Here is a 12607-nt window from a genome sequence, read left to right on the forward strand (position 1 = left end):
ATTTTAAAAATTTTTTTTCTAAAAATGCATCTTAACATATCAATCAAAACTGCATACTTGTTTTAGAGTGCAATTTGATTTCAGATTTTATTTTATTTAAAAAAAAACGAATTTTATTTTTTTTTTCGAAATTTCTACATAAAAAGTCTTAAAAATTTAAGCTACTTTAACTCTAAGAGCAAGTTCGTGCGACCCAGTCGTGCATTTTATTTTTTTAATAGTTTGGTATACTCACTTGCCCCACCCATTTTTGAAGTAATATTAATCTTCTGTTTGGTTTTTTTCATTTTATTTTTTTTTGATTATAAAGTTCCGCGAGATATGAAAATCCCTTGATGCCATAATTTTTTTTTTCTTATTCCTCCATTCAAGTCAGATATAATTGTAAAAAAAAATTAAAAAAAAAAAACAGATAATGCGTACAGTTCCACACACATCTTGATCATATAAACTCATACGGACAAGTTAAGTCTTCCTCGTTTTTTGGTCTGATCTCTGATGGTCGTTTTTTTGTTTTTGTTGTTGTTGTTGTCTGTGGTTAGGTTTAAAATTACGTATCTGATCGATTACGCAATTCAATTATTATTATTTTTTATATTTCGATCGTAATGTAAAATTGGTGTTGCTGAATATGGAATCACTTAGCCGCTATACCAACTTGAATTGGTTTTTTTAAACGAGGTGGAGACGGGGTTCTAATAATTTAGCGCCACACGCCACACACAACCAAGTCCCAACCAACGACAACCGACTGGACTATCTTTTGGAACTACTTGTATACATTTTTTTTTCTTGATTTGTTTGCTTTTGTTGAACAAATGCGAGGCAATTTATCTTGATTCCATAGAGACCAGAGTGAATAGATGGATGGACGCGGAATTGTTATGGTTTTTGTTATGTTGACGGATCAGAGGTGACAGTTGATGTTGTTGGCTTTCAGTATCATGGAGCTTAAATTTATTATTTTTGATTGAGTCATAATCATCACATGGTTCGTAGACAGAAGCGTGGGAAGTTGAAAGGTTTTTTTTTTTTTTGGTGTCTACTTAAAGCAAGAGCAGATAATAATAGTGTTATTGGCTTTTTTGGAGTGAATCATTTTTTAAAGTTTTAATCATTTTTAAGGTGTAGGAAACATATTGGTGACCAGATTGATAAGTTTAAATGAACTTAATCTGTAAGGTTGCCTGGAGCAACTTTTGGCAGGACTAAAAATTAATGGGACCAATGAATCAATTTGATAATTTTTGTGTGTTTCTTAGTTTATTTCCAAACTCAAAGAAATTGGATTAAGAAAAATTAAAAAAAAAAAAAAAAAAACAAAAATCTATTGAAATTCAAAGACTGTTTTGTTATTTGTTGCCTTATATTTTATCACCTTTTTTTTTAACTCAAATGACATCATTTAAGGTACCTACCTTCTGAATGGTGTTGTCATAATAAACTATAATTTTGTATTCCAACTGCATCAATAAGTTGATTACTATCAGATGTGTCCACACTACCACACCACACCCATTTGTTTCTCACCCCCAAATATGGAATGCAAAGAGCTTGAAAAATTCATTCAAGAAACTTGCCATAGAAAAAAAAACTATTACAGATAAAACTACTGTAGTAAAAAATAAATAAACAAAGTCATTTCCACAAAATAAAAAAAAAAAAAAAAAAAAAAACAAATAACCATCATAGAATTTTAAAAGGAAAGTAAAACATTTATCAGAGCTGGACTGAATACAATTTTTGTTTTGGGGCCTAAAAATTGTAAACGCAAAATTAAAAATAATTTTTTTTTAACCGACTTTTTTTTTATGTTTGTTACCTCATAACTTTTGACTGAGTGAACCAAAATGATAATTTTTTGTATTGGAAAGCTGGTGCTTGCAGTATGGTCCCATTTTAATTTCGTCCAGTTATGGCTATAGAAACTATGCGAAAAACCTTAAAACCTACTTTTGATCCATGGAAGTCGGTTTTGTTTGTTTTTTGTTTTTTTTTTTTCTTTTGATAAAAAGGATTATTTTTTTTTGCAGTGCAACATTTATGGATGAAAATAAAAATGATAGTGGTTAAAAGGCTGTTTTTTCCTAAAAAATCGACTTGAAGAAAAATTTGTCTTGTAACTTTATGGAGTGGCAAATATAATAAATTGTTGGATCACTGAGGTGTATGCGTAACATTTTTGTCTAGATATAGCCTTAAAATGGAGTTAAATTTCTTTCGCGGACCAAATAATCCAATTGAGTTTTCATTATCATTTGATTTTATTTTTAAGTTAATAACTTTCCAATTGATTTTGTTTGTTTGTTTTTTTTTTTTTTTATTTACATTTATAATCCAGTCAAATAAGGGTTTAACCTCGGAATGAATGTTAGTAGAAATTTTTTTTGCTCAATATCTTCCTTTTGCCATTCTATAACATATCTCAAAAGTCTAGAAAAATCTCATGTCCGCTTGTCGCGATTTCAAGGTCAAATCGCGAAATGGAGATTTTCAAAATTAGCAAAAATAGGCTATGGTATTATATACACATATGATACATGATTTCAAGGTATTTTTTAATGCTTATTCCAAAAAATCTAAAATCAAGACAATCTGACGTCTCTGAAAAAAGTTATACCTGTTTTTCATCTGTCAACTCATATTATTATAACAGTTGCAAACTTACTGCCGAAAAACCCTTAAAAGTTATGGTAGATGAACCAAATTTAGCATGAAGATTTTAGAATCCATCATTATTAAAAATCAAAACAATCCATTACAAAAATTATATATACCTACGAAATAATGGTATTTTTTGATGGAGCGGCAAATTTTAGGATATGCACTAAAGAAGATTCTTGTTCATCTAAGGAATAAGTGCTAATAGGCTAATTTTTTCATTTTAATCTTTGTTTGGATATTCTTTAACTACCCTCAAAAATCTAAAAAAATCTCATGACCGCAAGTCCTAATTTTCTTGGTTTGAAAATAAGGTGCAGATTTTAAAAAATTAATAAGAAAAGTTTAAATTTTTATATGTATAACAACATAAGCGACATGATTTAAAGGTATTTTTTTAACACTTATTCCAATAAAACTCACAAACAAGTCAACCTGACCATCCCTGAAAAGTAATGCACCTTATTCATGTTGATCTGACACAAATATCTGAAGTGTAGTTTTTCAATTTTTTAAAATCTGCACCTTATCTTCAAACCAAGAAAATTAGGACTTGCGGACATGAGATTTTTTTAGATTTTTGAGGGTAGTTAAAGAATATCCAAACAAAGATTAAAATGAAAAAATTAGCCTATTAGCACTTATTCCTTAGATGAACAAGAATCTTCTTTAGTGCATATCCTAAAATTTGCCGCTCCATCAAAAAATACCATTATTTCGTAGGTATATATATTTTTCGTAATGGATTGTTTTGATTTTTAATAATGATGGATTCTAAAATCTTCATGCAAAATTTGGTTCATCTACCATAACTTTTAAGGGTTTTTCGGCAGTAAGTTTTTAACTGTTATAATAATATGAGTTGACAGATGAAAAACAGGTATAACTTTTTTCAGAGACGTCAGATTGTCTTGATTTTAGATTTTTTGGAATAAGCATTAAAAAATACCTTGAAATCATGTATCATATGTGTATATAATACCATAGCCTATTTTTGCTAATTTTGAAAATCTCCATTTCGCGATTTGACCTTGAAATCGCGACAAGCGGACATGAGATTTTTCTAGACTTTTGAGATATGTTATAGAATGGCAAAAGGAAGATATTGAGCAAAAAAAATTTCTACTAACATTCATTCCGAGATTTACCCCTTTTTTCTCCTTATTTTACTGTATTATTATTATTTTCGACAAATAGTGGAGTAACTAAAGCTCAAAAATTGGCAATATTAGGGAACCCGGCCGAACATCTTTTTTTTCAAACGTCGGTAATTAAAAATACTTTAAAGTCTATAGATTAAAAATTGTCGGTGTTGCCGTTTTGATTTTTTAAATTTAATTGAAGATTTTTGTGAACAAAAATAAATTTTTTTCAAAAATTTTTCTTAAATTTCATAAATTAATTGATGCCAAAAGATTGTCTAGGAAATTCAAGGAAAAAAAATATATGGGAGTGAGGGACAATCTTCCATAGTTCAAGCGATAGATGCAATTTTCTTATTAATTGACTTCAAACACAAAAAAAAATATTTGAACACAACGGCAACACCTACAATATTCAAATATACATTTTTTAAAAGCTAGAAGCTTAGTCATATATGTAAAATTAAAATTAAGTTAATTGAATGAAGGGCTTTTGAAAGAATGGTAATTGAACTCAGATTTTTGAAGAAAAAAAATTATTGAAAAAATTTTAACATGTCGTTTTTTAAACTTGGTCGTAATATAAAATGCATTTATGATTTCAAATTATAAAAGGAAATGTCAATATGTATTACAGTTTATGAAAAAAATTAAAAAGTATTTCATTTTCGAAGAACTTTTTTTAATAAAAGTTTTGAAAAATATGTAACTTATTTTTTTTTTAAAGTTCAACATCTAAACATAAAATTATTTTTTATTCATTTAATAACCCTTACTGTTGAAAGGTAAATAGCAAAAATTTAAAGTTCCTATTTACCACAGTCTTTGAGAAAATTAATTATTTTAATGCAAAAATTCAGTTTTAATAAAAAAAAAACCATTGAAATTGAAGTAATTTTTCATTAGTGTGATATATTTTACCTTTTTTGCTTCGAAATTCAACTGATAATATTTATGGCCAAACATTTTTTTTTAAATAAATTCATATTTTATTAGAAAAAGTTTGGAAAAAAGTCATTTTAAATTTTTCTAATAACATTTTTTTTTTTTATTCTGAGTTTGAGGACCATTTTTTCAAAAAGTCTTGATTAAATTTAGTGGATTTAAATTTAAGAGATAAGAATGAGCTTCTGGCTTTTTAAAAATGTATTTTAAAATATTGTAGGTGTTGCCGTTGTTTTCAAAATATTTTTTTTGTGTTTGAGGTCAAAATGTTAGAAAATTGCATTTATCGCTTAAACGATGGAAGATTGTCCCTTACTGTCTTTTATATATTTTCCTTAAATTACCTAGAACATCTTTTGCTATCATTTGTTTTATGAAATTTAAGTACAAAAATGGTTTTGTTAAAAAAAAATTAATTTTAATTTTAAAAAACAATACGGCAACACCGGCAATTTTTAATCTATAGACTTTAAAGTATTTTTAATGACCTACGTTTGAAAAAAAATCGTCAAAATCAGAGCTGTTCGGCCGGGTTCCCTAATAATTTGCTTTAGTTACTCTACTAAAAAAAAAATTTATTATGTCGAGATGATTTAATATACTGAGTCCGAAAAAATTTGAGATTTAAGAGAATTTTAATAAATTTTGAGTGGTTTTTTTTTTCTTACTTTTTGTTTGCTTTAATATCATTTTTCAGAAGAATGCATTTTCAATGTATTCTCTTAAAATAGTAATTTTTTTTTACAAAATAAGACAGTTTAAATTTTGAACAAAAAATCAACAAGTTTATTAAACCTAAAAAACGGTACATTTTTGAATAAACTATTACTTACACAAGCAAAAGCCAATTAGATTATGAAACAGTTTAAATTACATAAAAAATAATTTTGTCGAAAAAAAGGAGGACAAAATCAACCGATTTGTCCCACATGCCTTGAAATGTATTATTATTTTATACTTGTTTAAATGTAATTAAAGAGTGTTTTGAAAACTGTAAACAACAAATTTTTGTTTAGTACGAAAATGAAATTCATATGAAAATTATTACGGAGAGGATCTTAAAATTAATTTTGTTATACAAAATATTCCACATACACCATAGTGAACATTAATATTTATTTATTTAAAAGTTGACAACCATTGAATGAAAAAATTACATCAATAGACATTTTTTTACAAATAATGCAATAAAGTTTATTTGTGAAAAATAGTTATATGACTTTCAACAGCTACCCGAATAAGGGCTATTAGAAATGATCCCAAACAAAAATGTATACAAATTTCCAAAGTTGAAATTAGAACTAAAGATATTACAATTTAAAAGCAACAAAACAGGGCTTTTCAGAGAAAAATAACAAAGAAAAATAAACACTTTTCTCGACTGTTGTTTGTTAATGTCTTTTGGAATAAAAGCCTCGATTTTTGTTTGTTATTTTTCTCTGAAAACCTCTGTTTTTTTGCATTCAAATTGTAATATCTTTCGTTCTAATTTCATCTTTGGAAACTTTTATACATTTTTGAAAACTACAATAACAGGGCAACTTTTTAAAATAATAAACCATTCTCACACCATACAAAATTTTTTTGCGGTGTTGCTCTCAAATAAAAGTTAGAAATTGATTCTTTATAAAACTTGAAACTGTTAATTAATTTGCAGCGAAATGGCGTATGGAATAAAAAATAGTTTGATCAATTAATTGTTCCTAATTATTTGGCAATGTTTTTGTAAAAGAATTTTAAAAAACAAAAATCAATAATAATAGGCGTAGTAAGCAAAATACTGTTGCAAAGTAGGGATTTTTCGAAATTTCACATGAATTGCATTAAATCAAAAACAGTAAGGATTTGGGATGAACAAATTACCAAATTCTGAGAGCCCATAAGTAGGCCAATCAGCATATTACGTTTGATCCATTACTTTTGGGACACCCTGTATATAAATTTGGGAAATGTAGGTAAAAAAAAAATTTGTTTTTTTAAAAAATAAAACAAAAAAATGGAATTAAATGTGAAGCCATATTTACATAATGTACCCAAATTAGATTGAAGTTTTGCATGTTACCTTATTATCTAACGTGTTTTAAGTTAAAATTCAATTCAATACATTCAACTGCCACCCGGCACCTACATAATTACAAAAAGCATTGCATTCAGCCAACATCCCTTAAAAACTCTGTGTCTATTTACATCCCCATTTTTCAAATGTTATGAAATCAAAAAATTACAATATTCACATCAAATCACGTATAAAGAAATAAAAACAAAAAATCTTGACACTTGAAGTTCATCCAGCATCGCATTATAAAAATACAACATGCTGGGAAAAAAATAAATAAACCTGGGCTCTATGGCGTATGAGTGATATTTTTTTTTGTTAAAGTTTGATAAATGATCAAGTAAATTACTATATGCAGTCAAACAATCAATTTACACCTGCACCCACACATAAGCTGATTTCGATCTATTTTTTAGATAACGTAAATTGCATTCTCTGCTGTATTCTCAGTATACACTAATTGGTTTAAACAATTAAACAATTTTTTTTTTAACTGACATCTAAAATATACTCACAATCCATAAAGGGTAAATAAGTAATATCTAACACAATTCTTCAATTAACAGGTGTCAAGTGTGTTTTTTTTTTTTATTTAAAAATGATACCTTGTCCCCTGTTTTGCCTGCTAACCTACTGCCCTCTCTCTTTTTTTTCCCTTTAATAGTATTTTTCGCTCTTATAAAAAAAAAATTAAAAAAAAAAAACAAAACAAATGACAACAACAAAACACACAAACGTCAAATTGAAGCTGTCAAACTAGCACGATTTTTCAATGCCAAAAAAGAGCTTTTCTCTTCTCTCTCTTCGAGTTGAAAACAAAAGAAAAAATAAATAAGAAAAAAAATAAACAAAAATTAAATAAAATAAATAAAAACAACTTAATAAATTCTCCAACAATACCAAAGAATACTTAAAGAGAATGAATAAAAAAAAAATAAAAAAAAAAAACTATATTGAGAGAGAGAAGAAAAATAACACAAAAATAGCGATAAACCCGTCCGCTGTGTACGTCGTCGTCGGTCGGCTACCAAAACTGACCGATACGGGTGGTAGCGATACCGACAACTACGACGATCCTCAACGAACAAACCCCAAACAGCAAAACGACGATCGAATTCGGTCGGATCTCGCTTCTCTCGGATCACAGAGAAGACGATCGACGACTCGTTGAGGTGACGGCTCCATTTGCCTGCCGATGTGGTTACAGTTTATTACTTTCGTATATGATTTATTTGACTTTTCAAATGTGTAGACAAGTGGACAAAAGAGAGACAGAAACAAAAATAAACACAACGATCACACAAAGAGAAACGACGACGACGATCGACGAAATATCTATCTTATTTTTTTTATATGAAAATGAAAAAGTATCTGTGTATCTCAAAACTCAGCGCTACTCACTAAATAATTATTATTTCTCGCAGTTTAGTTTGTGAAAGATACACATTAATCGCGGTGCGGTGTGACAGACGTCGTTTTTTGTTCGTCGTCGTCTTTTTCGTCCATGCTTAATAATTTTTCGTTTTTTTTGTGTGTTTTTTTATAGCCGATTTGTATGTTTTTGTTTTTTTAGTTTGTTTCCTAAATGACGGTAATCTGTTCATAGTGAACACGCGCGCAATCTATCTTTAAACCATAAAAAAAGTGTGAAAGAAATATCTGGAAATTGATTTGGTTTTTCAAGTGTTTTTATCGAAAAGAAATTCCATATCTTAACCGGGAATATCTTTTTGGTGAGGTTTTTTTTTTTCTTTGATTTTTTTTTTTGCACAAAAGAGTGATCGTGTACCTCTTCATTTGTATGTATTTAAAAAAAAAGTCTTAAGTTGGTAATAAAAAGCTTTCCTTAAAATAAAGTCAAGAAAAGAGCTTAACAAAGAGAAGTGGAATATCAGCAAAAAAAAAAAAAAAAAATTGTGAAAAGGTTAAAATTAACCAAAAAAAAAATTTTTTTTTTAAATAAAAAAAAAAGTTGTTCTATAAAAATCAAAAGAGAATCCAAGAAGAATGTTTAAAAAATCATAAAAATTTTTAAAATATATTTCAAGAGATCATTCTTAAGAGAGATTAAAAAAAAAATTGTATATCCATCAAAGTTAAGTTGTTGTTTTTGTGATTCGATAAGAAAAAAAAAAAAAAAAAAAAATAAATACACAAAAAAAAAAAGAGAAAGCAACAACAGTGATACGAATTCAGTATTGATCGCAAAAAAAAAAAAGGATTTGGTTCCAGAAGATATAAAAAAGTTAGTATATGACAAGACAAGACGATGTGTATATAAACTTTTATTGGTAATGAAATTATGTATGAGATAGATTTTAAAGATGATAATTTAGATTATGTGTCAATTTGCAAGACAAAAGATAAGACTAGTTTGTTTTTTTTTTTTGTTATTTTTTTTAAGTCTTGGAAGATAATAAACTTAAAGATACCTACTTAAGTCTTAAATCATTTTTGAAGGTTATTTATTTTTTTTTTTGAAAAAGGTACCTAGACAAAATAAACATCAAAAATATACGCAGTTGTCGGTAGTCTATGATCTTAAGATCTTAGCACACAAATTTTGAACACAAAGTGTCAATCGTCAGATAATATTTGAAGTTAATTACAATAACAAATGAGATAGAGGTTATGAAGCTCAACAGAGAGTTGGTAGGTAAAGAAAAAGGCTGAAACCGAAATTTTTGTTAAAGTTATTTTTAAAAATTAGTAAGATTGCGTTACATATTGCGTTACATATGTATATAATTGGAATGAGTGATTTTGAGATCTTTTTTATTTATATACCTGGGAAGGCTATTTTTTACAAAACTGGAGTTTAACAAAACCTATATCCCCATGTTCGTTATTTGGGGGAAACTTATAAATCAGGAAAATGGGCGTGACAGTAAGTTAAAATAAATACATATTAAAATTCTGAGTACCTTTTTTCAAAAACAAATAAGCTGGTAAGTGTATTTTTGGTAGTAGGCCAACAAAAGAAAAATTTCTTGAAATTTCATGCATAAGGAAGTTTATATTGTGATGATTATGAATATCTATGATGGATGTGGGAACCCCGAATAAAAGAATGTGTTCTATACGTTAATGCAGGAAATTGATGACAGAAATAGTTTTTTATCATACGATCAATGCGTTCGCTGGAATACTTTTTCTGATAGTCCCTATATGCATTTTGGCCACTGTTTGGGGGCCTGCTAGACACAAGACACGTTTTTTGTATGCCATTAGATTCTACAAAAATCATACTGAAAAAAATCATATTGGAAAGAAGACACTTTTATTCGACATCTAAAAAAAGAGCTAGAATTTTTTGAAGCCTACCAATTTTCATCCAATATAGCAAGAAAATCAATCAGTTTTTTTCTTCCATCACCTTAATGTCGATTATTTTATATGACAACATATAAATTGTATATTATCTGAAAGCTTATTATTTAAACTTTAATATGATATTTCAATCATATTTGTACGACATCTAGAAAAAAAGTTAAAGCCAACTATGTCGAAATTTCAAACTGAGATTACCGGTACTTCCTAGTTCAACAGGTATTTTGAGGTATTTTTCAAGTTTTTCAATGTAACTTGTAGAGCACGTACCGTTATGTGTAATATTTTAATTGAAACGTAATATTATCAGCATGCGTATTAAATTTAAATCAAACTTTTGGGATCGGGTCAAAATTCTGGCTTCAAAATTCTGCATTTCAAAATTCTGCATTTCAAAATTCTGCTTTTGAATTATTTTCGGAAATGTTTAGTATTAAAACGTTTTTCTTAATATTTTCAAATTTATTCATTTATAAAACAAAAATTAATATGCATTCAAAGAATGCAAATTATGTAGGTAAGTAATCAAATAAGCAGATAATTTTTCAAGAAGATGATTTTACAGAATTTTGCAAAAAATTAAAAAAGGGTTTGGAAAATGTTAAACCCTTTTTTAATTTTTTGCAGAATTTTGAAAAACAGAATTATGAAAAGCAGAATTTTGAAAAACAGAATTTTGAAAAACAGAATTTTGAAAAGCAGAATTTTGAAAGCAGAATTTTGTAAATAAGAATTTTGAAAGCAAAATTTTGACAAAAGAATTTTGACAACGGCAGAATTTTGACCTCAACCCCAAACTTTTATGTGCTCTAAATCAAAAGATATAATGTATTTAAAAAAAGAACATCTTTTCACCGTTATCTTAGGATTTTGAATATGAAATTAATTGAAAATTTGCACAATTATAGTTTATTTAATTACCTTTCCACAGTAAAAAATTTATCTATCTATTAACACAAAAAAGTTATAATCAATTGATTTTCCCTGTCGCTTGTTTGAATTCACTACGATACTAAAGAATTTTTCACTCCAAAAAAACAAAAAATTAAAATGTCGATAACCTCAACTTTACAATTAAAAATTAAATTTTTGATTCAATATATCTTTAAATCTATTAGTCCTTTTCTAATTTACGTGAATATCAAGGGGCACGGTAGTGCCCAGCCAAGTTCTCTAGCAACTTTGGCACTACACCCTTATTTACATTAAACAACTCAGGCCATTTTCGACCCCCTCTAACTTCCTTACCAAAGATGCTAGAATTTTCAAACTCGCTACATTTGTTGAGCTGGTCAAAACCAAACTCCTCACAAAATTTCAACCTCTTACGATGAGTAGTTTCTGAGATATAGGGCATCAAAAATCGCAAAAACCGTAACTGACTGACTGACTGACTGACTGATTCACTCACTCACTGACAGATCATCAAAATTATGGAGAACTTCCCGTTAACGTAGAAACTTGAAATTTTACACGGTGATAGGACTTGTGGTGTATACAAAGGAAAAAATCGAAAATTTGAGATTTTCAATTCAGGGGGCGTGGCCACCGCCCATTTCCGCTGAATTTTCATCAAATATTATAGAGCACTTCTGATTATCGTAGAATATTGAAATTTGGTAGAATGGTAGAGCTGGTAGTTTATACAAAGGAAAAAATTTAAAATTTGAAAATTTCAGCCAGGGGGCGTGGTAACAGCCCATTTCCGCAGAATTTTCATCAATTATTATAGAGCACTTCTGATTTTATCGTAGAATCTTGAAATTCGGTTGAATGGTAGAGATGATAGTTTATACAAAGGAAAAAAAATTTAAATTTGAGAATTTTAGCCAATTTTTGAAATAACTTTAAAAATCGGTAGTTAAAAGAAAAATTGTCAAGGGTACAATCAAAATTTTATTGATACGAATTTGAACCCAAACTTTAGAACTTGGTACACTTTTACATCTCAGTACTTTTTGTGCCAACATAATTTCAACATAGGAGAACTTGGCTCTTTTTTTAACAGCAATGTTTTTGTTGTGATTTCAGTTTACTTGATAAATCATATCAAGTTTTCTTTCAATGACAGTTTGTATGGATGAACACCTTATAATAAGATCCAACCAACTTCTTATAGCTGCTGTACATAGCTATAGAATTATAATTATACAACATACTGTGAAAGAAAAAAAATAAATTACCCGGACTCTATGGCGTATGAGTAATATTCTTTACAGTTTTGTTCCCTTGATAAACTATCAAGTAAATTACTATGCAGTCAAACAATTTTTCTGGTCTCATAAAAGTTAGTGATCCAGGTTCACAAGGAATACGTAGTTCACTTGAGCAAAATCTAGATATTTTTCCATGTAAAAAAAAAAAATTATAAATTGACACGTAGAAACAAAAAAAAAACAGACTATTCTCTTAGAGATTATACTAAATTCAAGATAGGTTCTTATTTATCGTCCCAGCTGCTAAGACTTTTGTA

The 12607-nt window shown here is 28.1% G+C and overlaps 1 protein-coding gene across 2 annotated transcripts in view; it reads left to right on the plus strand.

Moving 5' to 3' along the window:
- Window positions 1-8135: 8135 nt before the first annotated feature.
- LOC129919565 (pleckstrin homology domain-containing family G member 5) overlaps window positions 8136-12607 on the plus strand; it is a 245117-nt gene continuing 240645 nt past the window's right edge. Inside the window, exon 1 of one of the 2 annotated variants that reach the window (XM_056000495.1) lies at window positions 8136-9049. The gene's annotated coding sequence lies outside the window, so the exon portion shown is untranslated. The remainder of the gene's footprint in view (window positions 9050-12607) is intronic. The other variant, XM_056000497.1, reaches the window with a different exon arrangement.

The sequence above is a fragment of the Episyrphus balteatus genome, chromosome 4, assembly GCF_945859705.1.
Source record: "Episyrphus balteatus chromosome 4, idEpiBalt1.1, whole genome shotgun sequence".
NCBI classification, from domain to species: domain Eukaryota; kingdom Metazoa; phylum Arthropoda; class Insecta; order Diptera; family Syrphidae; genus Episyrphus; species Episyrphus balteatus.